The sequence below is a fragment of the Pelodiscus sinensis genome, chromosome 6, assembly GCF_049634645.1.
Source record: "Pelodiscus sinensis isolate JC-2024 chromosome 6, ASM4963464v1, whole genome shotgun sequence".
Classification (NCBI taxonomy): domain Eukaryota; kingdom Metazoa; phylum Chordata; order Testudines; family Trionychidae; genus Pelodiscus; species Pelodiscus sinensis.
In genome coordinates, this window is record NC_134716.1 from 25,454,847 (window position 1) to 25,466,999 (window position 12,153).

General features: G+C 41.1%; 1 protein-coding gene across 4 annotated transcripts in view; it reads left to right on the plus strand.

Moving 5' to 3' along the window:
* Positions 1-12,153, plus strand: part of PTPRD (protein tyrosine phosphatase receptor type D) — a 1,779,541-nt gene that overhangs the window by 249,633 nt on the left and 1,517,755 nt on the right. The window lies entirely within an intron of this gene.

A 12,153-nucleotide genomic window follows, 5' to 3' on the forward strand; every position in this document is an offset into this window, starting at 1 on the left:
TGTTTTGGCAAAGTCAAATGAAGCCGCGATTTAAATGATCACGGCTTCATTTAAATTTACATGGCTGCCGCGCTGAGCCGACAAACAGCTGATCAGCTGTTTGTCCGCTCAGCGCGCTAGTCTGGACGCTCCCCTGCCGACATCAAAGCCCTTCGTCGGCAGCCCTGGTAAACCTCATCCCACGAGGAATAACGGGGCTGCCGACAAAGGGCTTTGATGTCGGCAGGGGAGAGTCCAGACTAGCACTCTGAGTGGACAAACAGCTGATCAGCTGTTTGTCGGCTCAGCGCGGCAGCCATGTAAATTTAAATTAAGCCGCGATCATTTAAATCATGGCTTCATTTGACTTTGCCTATGTGTCTAATCTACATGCCTCTGACGACAGAGGCATGTAGTCTAGACACAGCCTTACTGTTTGATTAATATGAAAATACTCTTCCCCGCAGACACTTTATCTCTTCCATGCTTGTCTATTTTATAGGAATAATTTTTCTGGGCAAGCAGCTTTGAAATGCATTCTTACAACCACATCTCAGGTTGTTTCCTAACTTATCTTCTGAGTGTCATCTGATTTCTGATCATTTGACATACCTGTTTTCTTTCCAAATTACATAGTTCCAACTTGCACACCTGTGTACCGTAAATGTTAGGAACATGTTATCTTTCCAGCTAGATAGGACTAAATAATTTTGCATACCTTCTACACCATTTGTTTCATTTGCAAATAAATTTAAAGTTTCTGCTGTTTCTATTTTTGTGCCAGCCCAGTTTAACTCTTTGCAATAAGCATTGGACTTCACTGTCTTGAGTGATTTTCTATCTTCAAACTTTGTTACTTCACTATTTCCTCCTTTTTCCCCCAGATCATTTAAGAATATGAGGAACATCACTGATTCCAGTACAGACCATTGGGCAATATTACTGTTTTCCTCTCTCCATTCTGAAAATTCACCTTTCATTCCTACCCTTTGTTTCTTGTATTTTAACCAGATCCATTAGATAACCTTCCCTCTTGTCCTATGACTGATTAACACTAATCTACAGTTCATGGTTGACCCAACGGTTGACCTCTGGTAGCTTATGTGGATCTAATTATATGAGTGTCTACTCTACAGCTTTATCCTATGAATGTAAGTGCTCTACAACACTGATATCATAATGCCACCTTCATGAGAGACATATGTAGTTGGTGTAGTTAGGGCACCTCAGTGTCTGTAGGCAGTGTGTTGCAGCTGTTAGCTCTCTTGTCAATTTCACGACTTCTCTAAGCTAGAGCCTAGCTGCCCCATGCTCCCAGCAAAGTGCCTGAATCAGAACCCCTGTTTCTTTATGATCTTAATTTTCTAAGACATTGGCTTCTGTTTTGTGCATATAGTTGAATATGATGAGTCCTATGGCACACTAAAGACCAACAGATTTATTTGGGGATAAGCTTTCATGGGCAAAGACCCACTTCATCAGATGCAGGCATGTACTTTGTCAGTATTCATCTGATGAAGTGGGTCTTTGTCCACGAAAGCTTTTGTCCAAATGAATCTGTTATTCTTTAAGGTGCCTCAGGACTCCTACTTGTTTTTGCAGATGCAAACTAACATGGCTACCCTCTAACAGTTGTATATAGTCTTCCAAGTGTAGTTAGGTAAGTTTGGTCATTTGGGAACTGTTCCCCAGGATTCAAGAATTTAAAAATTGGGTCTACTACCTATGCTCATTCTCTGTGAGCACCAGTGATGTGTCTACTGCCATGGTGGGACACATATTGTGGCTCACTGCTCCATCAACAAGTCCTTCTTTCCCAAACCCAGGAAATTTGAGAGCTCTGCTTCCATAAGTACTCAATTGAGGAAGCTATAAGACCAAGGGTGCAGTCAAATCTCAGACCCCCTTATACAGTGACGGTTACTGGCAGTGTGCTCCTCTGTGATCACTTTATATGTCCTGGAACTGTTGGTATCAAAAGACAAGGACAAGTCCCAGGATAAGAGTAAAAACACTGAAGGGCACAGAAACAGATACCTTCTGTACACTTCCAGTTACAGCACTTTCTGGCCAGGTTGGGTGAGACATCCTCTGTGTATCTGATTGGACTCATGCCAAAACTTCTCCTGTGCGGAGGATAAGGCCCAAGGCAAATGGCATCTGATGGTACCAATTAGGACCCGTGTACCCGTGCACCCAGAACAGTCACTGGTGCGTGTGAAGCTCATTCCATTGGTTTCTTTTTACCTCTCAGACAGACCAGCCCAACAGATGCCACCAGGGCCCTCTGGCATTTCCATTGGAACACTGTGGGCTCCCAGCTTGGTATCATCTGCAAACTGAATAGACATACTCTCTAAGTCATCATCTAAATCATTGATGAAGATATTAAACAGAGCTGGTACCAAAACAGACCCTTGAGGGACCCCACTTGTTATGCCCTTCCAGCATGACTGTGAACCATTAATAATTATTCTCTGAGAAAGGTTATTCAGACAGTTATGCATCTACCTTACAGTAGCCACTCAAAGGCTTTATTTCATGCATAGTGCTTAATGTTTATTCACCCCCAACTCCTGGAGAAATTCTGCACCAGAATTAAACATTCTTCACAGCAAAATTTAAATTTTGCACACAATATTTTAAAATACTGCAAAATTCTGCCTATTTTATTTGTCAAAAATAATACAATATAATCAGGCCAGTTTGGAGCATTTTGGAAATTTACTGTCATCAAGTATCTTCATAACAACAGACATAACAAAGAAGATTCAGGAAATCTGTCAGCCCTGGGCAGTTGTGGGTCCCACTGTCAGTTGTGCACAGGGTTGACAGATGGAGTCCACCTGGCTTGCCATACACAAGGCTGAAATTTGAGATTCTTGCCAAAAGGAAACATTTTTATGAAAGTCACAAATTCTGTGGGAAATAGTAATTCTTTACAGATTCTTCATTGAGCAGTGGCGTAGAATTCCACAATCCATTTCAAGATAGACCTACTCAACATCTTTACACCAGCGCTGAAGGCTACTCCCCTGTGGGACCTTATATCTCAACTACTCTGAACTCAAAGCCACCCTTTAAACTACTAACCCATAATGTTAGAACTCTCTCTCCATGCCCCCCAGTATTCGATAAGGACAAGGCTTCCTTATGGCTACACCCTAAATTCCTCCCAGAGGTAATGGTGTCATAGTTTCACCTAAATCAGTGCACTCAACTGCCTTTTTTCTACCCTAACCTATACACTTCATCTGTGTCCTTTATTCCCTCAGTCTGCCATGAACTGGCATTCTACCTACACAGGACTCTATCTTTTTTTCAATTAACTGAAGCTATTTGTGGCCATTGCTGAATGGTCCAATGGTCAAACCCTCTCAGCTCAGCAAATCTCTAAATGGGCTTTTTTTGGGTGTAACCAGAAGTGCGTCAAACAATCCTACATACTGCCCACCTGATAACTTCATAGTGCACTCTGTGATTGCAAGCTACTGCATTGGCCCCACTGATAGATATGGGAAGATACATGTCTTGGGAAGATATTTGTTAGAGCAACTATGCCATAGCATGAGCAACAGCTATCGATGTCTTTGTGGACAAGCTGTACTGCAGACTGCATTTCCATTGCCATCCATGCACAGTCCTCCTCCTTACTGATCACAAATCACCCATGTTAAATACAGATAGGGATCAGCACTTAGAATCATAGAATACAGGAACTAGAAGAGACCTCAAAAAGTGATCAAGTCCAGTCCCCTGCCCTCACAGCAGGACCAAGCACCATCTAGGTCATCCCAAAACGATGTCTGTCTAACCTGCTCTTAAATATCGCCAGTGATGGAGATTCCACAACCGCCCTAGCCAATTTAACCACCCTGACAGTTAGGAAGTTTCTCTTACTGTCCAACCCAAACCTCCCTTGGTGCAATTTAAGCCCATTCTTGAAAAAGAAAAGGTTACATATTGTTTAACATGAGGTTCTTAGAGATGTGTGGTCCCTATCTGCATTCCACAACCTTCCCTGCAACACCTCTGCTTCAGACTGGACTGCAAAAGAGTGACTAGACAGACCTCAACCCATACTACCATTATTGGAAAGCATGAGAGGTTTGCACAGTGCAAGTAGGAGTCAACAAATATTACTAAGATACACTTGTCCGGACTTCCGGACAAATACAGATACGGACCACACATGTCAAAGATCATCCAACTACAGAAAAGTAACCTCCTCTTTCAGTTGTCTTGCAGGAATTAATTTGTAGTTTGAAACTCATCTGTTTTATAGGACAGAATTTTACAATGATTTCTGCCACCTTTGTCAGGAGAATATTTGATCATCATCCTTCTGTGGGCAATTTTTATGGCATGTGTTATTTGACTCATTTCGTCACTTTTCAGTGTTTTAAGAGCTTTACAGCAAACATAAATGTCTACTTATCAGCATATTTTTAATGAAAGATCCTAGACATAATGCCAGTATGTATCAATCTTAATGGAACAATGATTGTGATACCTTCATGCATCATTTTCTCATTAAAATTATGAGCTGGAGAATATGATGGAAGCTTTTTGACTTAAAAAGCCTGATATCTGCATTTAAAAAAAATCTGTCAAACACTGCAGGGAGGAATGTAGAATGTGTATGCTATTTATTTGCCACTGGAATTGTATAAATATATTTGCTGACAAGACATATTTGTGAAAAGAAGTAAGACAGTGTCAGGTAAGCTGATTTTGATAAAAAAAAAAACTAGTCCTTATTCACAAAATGATTAAAACAAATTGCAGAATCCCGTATGTCTTTCTCTTACCCTTCATATTGTCACTTTGACAACAGGGAGATTCTGTTTGGATGTAAAGAGAAAAACAAGCCTGCATGTGACACATTTGACACCACAGATATTAATTATCACCACTAGAAGTTGCTTCGTCATCTTCTTGCTACAAGAGAAGAAAGATTTACTTTGGCTTAGGTTTAATTGTAAAATGTGTCCAAGTTGACGTACATAGTATTTTTCAATCTAAAGAATAATTGGATAGCCTTTTTAGAGGTTAAGACAAGCCTTATTCTTCTTCCAGCCATCCCACATTTATCATAAAGCTTGTAAAAACCATTTGTAATTACTGATGTGTGACTTATGCCATTCAGTGACACTAATCTATTCGCTCTAGAGATAGGCTGAATGGAAGCTTTTTATCCCTACTAACTTGAAGCTTCCCATTTTGGAAAAATGAATCCTAATCCTCCCTCTACAAAGTCCTTTCTTTTCTCTGCAATTCTACTTTACTTATTTAAATTGATCTTGATGGTCTTTTTTCCTGATGCCTTCAGGAGTAGGGCAGATCTTATATGTGAGATAATGCCCTTTGTAACCCACTGTACTCCCCTGAAAAATTTAATATGCCCTTTGGGAGACTGGGACCCTTGACCAACACTATAGAAACACCTACATCTTATTTAAGTGCATCCATTGGTGAAGAAACATTCCTCTGGGCCAGTGGTTCTCAAAGTGTGGTCTGCGGACATCTAGGGGTTCAAGCCATCTTGCAGCTGGACTGGGAGCCTGTGCTGGTGATCCAGCCCCATAGCTCCCCCCTCGCAAAGTTGGAGCACAGCGCTGGCTTCCCACTGTAGGGGTGGGAAAGAGTGTCTTGCAATCTGGGTCCAGCTTGTGAGGGAAGGAAGTGGCTCTGTGTGCTGTCACTCCCCCTCCCCTCAGCTGGGGGAATGTCAGAGCAAGAGCCACTGCCTGGAAGCTTTCCCCACTGCTCCTATTGGAATCATGGCCAATGTGAGCAGAGGAGGCCAGTGACTGGGACCAGTGCGGGAGGCATGGAGCTACGTAAGCACCCCCCACAAAACAAATGTCCAGACCCCATTGCCCCCCCCCACACACTGAGACCCTACACCCCACCTACCTCCTGCACCCACTCTCTGAGACCTTCCCACTTGCAGCCCGCTTCTTCACCCTACCTCCCACCCAGATCTCCCCTCCCCCGCAGACCACTTCTGCATTCTACTTTCAGATCAGGCCCCAAACCCCCATCCCTTCCTGAACTCATTTTGTCATTTTGAGTGGTTGGTTGGTAGTCTGTGGAAATGTCTGCATTATGTGAGGTGAGCCCCAAAGCTTTGAGAGCCATTACTCTAGGCCTTTTAGCCAGCTGGTCCAAACCCCCCCCCCCCCCGGTTTTAGCGTGGCAAAAACAAACAGCCACGCCATCTCATGTAGACATACCTGAGATGCCATCTCATGTAGACATACCTGTGATAGTTCTGCTTGAATTAGCACCTAAAAATAGCAGTGTCTCCATGGTGGCTTGTGTCTGCTTGGGTTAGTGGCCCTGAGTACAATCCTGCCTGACTTGGATGATGAGCCTGGGTGCTCAGGGGTGCTGCTGCAGATATAATGCTGTTTTATACGCTAGCTCAAGGTATTCCTATGCTAGCTGGGAATCTCATTTCCCAGCTGAAATGTAGATGTATCCTAAGTAGGGATATGAATGGCTAATCAGTTAATTGGTTAACCAGTAAACCTCATCCTTAATGGATGAGGCTTATCGGTTTCAGTTAATTTTGGTGGTGGCTGGAGCAGTCTCCTTCCATACCAGGGGTCCACTCCAGCCCAGCTAGGATCCCCACTCTTCTCTCCCTGTGTATTCACCTTTTAATCTAACTGATTAAACATTATGTTTAATTGGTTAACCAATTTACATCCCTAATCCTCAATCACATACTGATTAATCAAGTAGTAGTTTTTAAAAAATATTTTTCAGAGCTGATACAAAGCAATAAACACTGGTAAAAGCAGCAATAAAATATGATATGTTTGTCTTTGTATTGCCTTATCTTGAAATTAACTAAGGATACTAGGCACTTACTATACTCATGGGTATATATTTTTTTCTTTTTATTCCATTTAGAAGAGTTGCATGCACCCTACCCATTCACAGAATAAATTTACTCCTGGTTTTCATTTTTGTTTTGTTTTGTTAGAGGGACTGATACTTGTTATCAAGGTTGCAGAACATTTTCCTTTACAAGACTGTTTTCAATTGCTTATAATTTTACCAAAATTTAAATGGTTTGACCTGAAATTCTTCATGCCAGGTGTTTGCTACAGGCTGATCATTTTTTTCATAAATATTTTAGCTAACATGATTTAGCTATTTTTGAGAATGAAAAGCGTGAGGAAAACTTGTCTCCCCATATTATAGAGTCTCTACTTGGCCAAATTATGAACCCTTGAAAAATCAGTTTGCATATGCTCATACAGACAACTATGATTTTTGCAGCTAAATTCCCAGAGGATTTCATTCTTACCGGGCATACACCAGGCCAGGGTTATACAAGACTTTCCCTGTAATTTCAGCTCTTGCGTACAGCTGACCAGTCAGACACAGGTTTGTGCACCTGAACTGAGAGCAGGGAGAGTGTCCTGTTGCTTTCAATTACCCCACTGCTAGGACCAAGCAGTAAGGAGGAGGAGAAGGAAGCTAACTGATTTAAATGCAGAAGGGAAAAAGCTGAAGGGGACTAGGACTGGCTGGGCCAGGTGACTGGTAACAATGATCCAATGGGGCAAATAGAACCAGGAGAGTTGGGACAGGGAGTCTAAAGAGGTGAGACTAGGACTGCCTCGGCGGGGAGCCTGGGCTTGTGATGAGAAGGCTGGAGAGAGGAGAATGGGACTAGAACAAGGAAGTAGGGAGTGGGATAAGGACAGGTTGAGAGAAATGAGCAGTAGAGTCCATCCCTACTTGAGCACATTGATCTCTAGAGCCTGGAGTGAAACCCAAGCTTCCTGAATATCACCTTCTCCTTCCCCCCGCCCTCCCTCCCCAGCCCCATCAGCAAAAAAATGTGAAATCCAGTGAAAAGTGTCACATCTCCAGATAGGGAATTATAACTCACTACTGCTATCTGTCCATTGCCTCACGTTGCCAGAAAAAGTACACTGCAATAACATTATTACGGTTGCACATTATGTTCCTCATTTTCTGGGCGCCTGATTTGGAGACTCCTCTATGTGATTTGCAGAAATGCTAAGCTCCCAGTGCTGCAACTAAAGTCGACGTGGACTTCGCTATGAACATACCTGGTGCTCTAAGATACTGAGTGTTCTGAAAAATTAGGTGCTAGTAATCTCGAATTGGGCACCCAGATTCAATGGATATTTTTAACCTTAGTTAGTTAGCTGTCAGCCATATCTGAAAGATGGATATAATGATACCGGATTTTTTACAGAGGTCTTTTGAAAATAAATTCTTCAATGTTTATGAAGCACACAGGTGGTATAGTAATGAATGCCATTATATGGTTCAGGAGGAAATTTATAATTCTATCTTTACTGCAAGCTTGGAATAACGTGCAGTAAATATGGTCTGGGGTCACACTTGGAACATCAAGGAGAACACAAAATATTGATCAGCAGCATCCAGCTAGTGCACCAAGTAAGACATGAGTATTACAGGAAAAAATAGTATGTCAGCACATAATTAGACTCTATCATAATGCATATGCACGGGGAGGGGGGAGTTTTGTGGAGGGCTGACTTAAGGCTGTGTATGTGTGTGTGACTTACAGTGTTGTTAATGCTCTTCTAGACCAGGGCTGGTCCATAAGCATGGACTGGAGGCAGTTTCCCAGACTTAGCCCCGGTGAGCTGACAAATGTTTTCTTTACCAACGCATCCACAGGTATGAACACTCGCAGATTCCGCTGGCTGCAGTTTGTCGTTCCTAGCCAATAGGAGCTGCAGTAAATGCCATGGACAGGGCCACTGCTTACCATAGCACCTACTGGCTGGGAACTGCGAACCTCAGCCAATAGGTGCTGCAAGCGGCCATACCTGTGGATGCACAAGCAAATAAAGCTTCCAGTAGACCACCAGGATAAACCCTGACAAACTATGTCTGGCCCACAGACTCCATATTGCCCACCGCTTTTTTAGTCTGTCAGCACTATGTGCAAGGTGTCATTTCCCTGTTCACGTGCAGGTAATCATGTTGGCTCTTACTGAGCTAATGCAAATACAAAAGGCAGTGTCAAATGGTAGTATTGCAGCCACAGAGCAGGCATGTTGTGCTGAGTACAGTCCTGCCTGAAACTGCTAAGTATGTACTGAGCGTGGGGCTTTGCCTCCTCTACCACAAGCCATGTTACTGGGCAATGCTGCTGTTTGTACATTCTGTCTTTACAGCAAGCATTGAATAACGTGCAGTAAATATGGATATGGTCACAACATGCAGCTTGATGAGAGATGATGAAAAGGGGACTTACCTCCTTAATTCATAGTGTAGACAGCCATCATATGATTTATTGTAATTATCTAATTACCAGTAGTGTAATTATCTAATAAAATACATGACTAGTACCTTACCAAACCAGGAGGGAAAAAAAGCCCTGGGAAATATGGACAGGAAGATGGATGGATGGACAGACACACACACATGAGAACAAGAAAATTCTTCTGGATGAGAATTAAAGAAATTTACATAATCCAAGTACATACTGATGTTTTTACAATAGATAATATATAATTTCAGATAAGAAATCCTTCTTTATCTCAAATGTACATGTTGAAAGATGAGAGAAGAAAAAATATAACTATTCCATTCAAAGTGAGAAATCTTTTAAAACGTAAAGAGAACTGATGAATATGCTTGCATGGTAATGTTTTCAACAAAATGTATTGATACAATGGCATCCACAGAGATAAAGTACATGCTTTTGCTTAGTAGACATTAGCAGATAGCTGCACTTAAAACAGAGAGGTAGGAATATAATACAGTTCCTTCAAGTTCATTTTATGTCATTGTTCAGAACTTCATACGATATATTACCTTGAGTTTATTTCTTCATAAGTGAGTTGATATCACAAATTTTGCATATAGCAAATAAGCTATAGTCTGTGAGGTCACATTTGAAAATATTTGAATATTCAGTTGTTAAAAATGCTGAAGTATATGCAGTGATTAGGTAATGGATTTCAGACATTGTTCTCGTGCAATTGATGTAGCTTGGTTCACTCTGCCCCATTGCTGTACAGGCAGTCCCCGGGTTACGTACAAGATAGGGACTGTAGGTTTGTTCTTAAGTTGAATTTGTATGTAAGTCGAAACTGGTACATACTGTAGAGGAAACTCTAGCCAAACATTTCTCCAGAGCTCAGTTTTATTCTCCCACACCTCACTTCCCTCAGTCCTTTATTCTCAAGCTGAGGTGTCTGCTGAGAAAAGCTGCTCCGCGTCTCCCTGGTCTGCTGGGGGGAAGGGGGCGCTAGCTTCGCGTCTCCCTGGTCTGCTCAGGGGAAGCAGCTAGTGCGGGGTTGCCTTACCCCGTTTGTAAGTAGGGATCCGATGTAAGTCGGATCCATGTAACCCGGGGACTGCCTGTATTAGCGAATCAGTGTGCAATTTAGCAGGCTGAACCACTCTAGTTGTTCCATTGTAAGAAGCATCAATGAAAGATGTTCATTCTAGCCATGTGACCTATCTCAATAGATATTAAAAATATACTAGGAAATATGTATTTGATTTCATGTCTTTGGAATTCCTTCTTGTGATCATCTTACCTAATATTTTAAATACAATAATAAGTTTAATCTTTCTGTAGTACTGTAAGTAGAACCCTGCACAAATGCAATTTTATTCCAATGGATGTGGATATCTGCAGATGTAAATCATCATCTGTGAAACTACAGGGCTCTTCCAGGAAAGGACAAGAATATGGAGCTGCTGCTCCCAGGAGCCATCACCTCACACTGGCAGCGCATCAGGTGTGGCTGTACTACCCCATGTTCCTGTCCCTTCTGTCTGTATCTCAGGTGCAGAGGCTTGCAGTTCTGTGGATACCAATTTGTATCTGCAGATATCTGCATTTGCTAGTATAAATTTGTACCCCAGCAGAGCTCTAGCTGTAATCCCAAAGGTTTTCCCTGTAATAAACATATGCAGAACCCATTGTGAAACCTCTTCTTCAAGGCTGGTGAACAAAACCGATAGCATAGTGCAAAACAGTTGGGTTTTATGAAAAAAATGGTCAGTAACTACCAGCCACTCTTAACACTCTTAACCAGCCACTCTTAACAAGTGATGTACATTGGTATAGCCCCACTGAAATCCAAGACTAGGGCTTCTAGGCACTAGAGTAATACAAATAATAAGAAAAAAATAATTTATGTCTTGGTTGCTTCATGGCACACATGAATATTAAATTCAGGAACTAAACAGAACTTAATTTATCCTTGAAAGATTTAGGACTGAACAACCTTGATAGCATTAGAAGCTATTGATTTCACATTTTTTGCCAACATGATGTTTTGTTTAGTCTACTGTGCCATGTCCACCAGCTAAGAAATTCATTGAAGAAAGCACTTCTGATACAATTATAACTAAAAATATGAAAAGGAATATAAAATTTAAAAATATTCCTGGCATGACCTAACTCTTGGGAATGAGGAGAAAATTTGAATAAAGTGGATTGAAAAGAAAGAGAACCTTCTTTTATCCTAAGTTTTTTTTTCTCCCTCAGCACTTGTTGGCACTCTCAGAGGATTTTATTACAGTTAATCTTAGATACAAAAATAAAATGTCTTCTCAACCTTTCTGTTTCATGTAGTGTGAGGGCAAGCAATTTACACCTTTCTAACCTGAAAGTTAGTAGGCATTTTCTTCTCACAGTTTCAGTCCCAGTTGTAAATGACAAGTCTGTTCTGGAGAGCAACAGTTTAAACTGATAGCCTCTTTAATTTAGCATTCTTGTTATTCCAAACTAAATGACCTTTTGCTGAAGCAAAGAAAAATGTGACTCTTCCTTTAAAGGTAGAATGAAATCCTTACTGTTGTGTAGCCTTTAAATTAAGGCAGCTTAATGATAAAGTATGGTGAGAGAGGTATATATGAGAAAGTTGGGCAGATTGATACTGTATACATAACATGTTACTTAAGTAAATTTAATTAATCAGTTATGCATGAAAGATTTCTGACAATAGCAGTGACATTTCCAATTGCTTAAACTAAAGCACACCTTCTTAGGAATTTATAATTTTTATTAATCAAAATGCAATTTAAAGTTAAACAAGGAATTGTAAAGTAAGAATGAACGTATTCATATGATGTTAAAACTTAGCAAAAAGTAAAAAAAATCAAATTAAAGTAAACCCACATCAT